The sequence below is a fragment of the Rhinoderma darwinii genome, chromosome 1 (assembly GCF_050947455.1).
Source record: "Rhinoderma darwinii isolate aRhiDar2 chromosome 1, aRhiDar2.hap1, whole genome shotgun sequence".
Lineage (NCBI taxonomy): Eukaryota > Metazoa > Chordata > Amphibia > Anura > Rhinodermatidae > Rhinoderma > Rhinoderma darwinii.
In genome coordinates, this window is record NC_134687.1 from 570196049 (window position 1) to 570198033 (window position 1985).

Genomic DNA, 1985 nt, shown 5'->3' on the forward strand with positions numbered 1-1985 from the left:
GGTGGGGGGGGCAGCGGGAGAAACCTACATCCCCATGCCCAGCCAGAGTTCCAGGGTGATTGGTGGTAGGTCCTGGTGGGGGGCAGCGGGAGAAACCTACATCCCCATGCCCAGCCAGAGTTCCAGGGTGATTGCTGGAAGGACCCGGTGGGGGGGCAGCGGGAGCAACCTGCATCCCCATGCCCAGCTAGAGTTCCAGGGTGATTGGTGGTAGGTCCCGGTGGGGGGGCAGCGGGAGCAACCTGCATCCCCATGCCCAGCCAGAGTTCCAGGGTGATTGGTGGTAGGTCCCGGTGGGGGGGCAGCGGGAGCAACCTGCATCCTCATGCCCAGCCAGAGTTCCAGGGTGATTGGTGGTAGGTCCCGGTGGGGGGGGCAGCGGGAGCAACATGCATCCCCATGCCCAGCCAGAGTTCCAGGGTGATTGCTGGAAGGACCCGGTGGGGGGGCAGCGGGAGCAACCTGCATCCCCATGCCCAGCTAGAGTTCCAGGGTGATTGGTGGTAGGTCCCGGTGGGGGGGGCAGCGGGAGCAACCTGCATCCCCATGCCCAGCCAGAGTTCCAGGGTGATTGCAGGTAGGTCCCGTTGGGGGCCAGCGGGAGCAACATGCATCCTCATGCCCAGCCAGAGTTCCAGGGTGATTGGTGGTAGGTACCGGGGGGGGGGCAGCGGGAGAAACCTACATCCCCATGCCCAGCCAGAGTTCCAGGGTGATTGGTGGTAGGTCCCGGTGGGGGGCAGCGGGAGAAACCTACATCCCCATGCCCAGCCAGAGTTCCAGGGTGATTGCTGGAAGGACCCGGTGGGGGGGCAGCGGGAGCAACCTGCATCCCCATGCCCAGCTAGAGTTCCAGGGTGATTGGTGGTAGGTCCCGGTGGGGGGGGCAGCGGGAGCAACCTGCATCCCCATGCCCAGCCAGAGTTCCAGGGTGATTGGTGGTAGGTCCCGGTGGGGGGGCAGCGGGAGCAACCTGCATCCTCATGCCCAGCCAGAGTTCCAGGGTGATTGCAGGTAGGTCCCGTTGGGGGCAAGCGGGAGCAACATGCATCCCCATGCCCAGCCAGAGTTCCAGGGTGATTGCTGGAAGGACCCGGTGGGGGGGCAGCGGGAGCAACCTGCATCCCCATGCCCAGCTAGAGTTCCAGGGTGATTGGTGGTAGGTCCCGGTGGGGGGGCAGCGGGAGCAACCTGCATCCTCATGCCCAGCCAGAGTTCCAGGGTGATTGCTGGAAGGACCCGGTGGGGGGGCAGCGGGAGCAACCTGCATCCTCATGCCCAGCCAGAGTTCCAGGGTGATTGCAGGTAGGTCCCGTTGGGGGCCAGCGGGAGCAACATGCATCCCCATGCCCAGCCAGAGTTCCAGGGTGATTGGTGGTAGGTCCCGGTGGGGGGGCAGCGGGAGCAACCTGCATCCCCATGCCCAGCCAGAGTTCCAGGGTGATTGGTGGTAGGTACCGGTGGGGGGGCAGCGGGAGAAACCTACATCCCCATGCCCAGCCAGAGTTCCAGGGTGATTGGTGGTAGGTCCCGGTGGGGGGGCAGCGGGAGCAACCTGCATCCCCATGCCCAGCCAGAGTTCCAGGGTGATTGGTGGTAGGTCCCGGTGGGGGGCAGCGGGAGCAACCTGCATCCTCATGCCCAGCCAGAGTTCCAGGGTGATTGCAGGTATGTCCCGGTGGGGTGGAAGGGGGGGGCAGCGGGACCAACCTGTGTCCCTATGCCCAGCCAGAGTTCCAGAGTGATTGCAGGTAGGTCCCGTTGGGGGCCAGCGGGAGCAACATGCATCCCCATGCCCAGCCAGAGTTCCAGGGTGATTGCAGGAAGGACCCGGTGGGGGGGGGCAGCGGGAGCAACTTGCATCCCCATGCCCAGCCAGAGTTCCAGGGTGATTGCAGGAAGGTCCCGGTGGGGGGCCAGCGGGAGCAACCTGCATCCCCATGCCCAGCCAGAGTTCCAGGGTGATTGGTGGTAGGTCCCGGTGG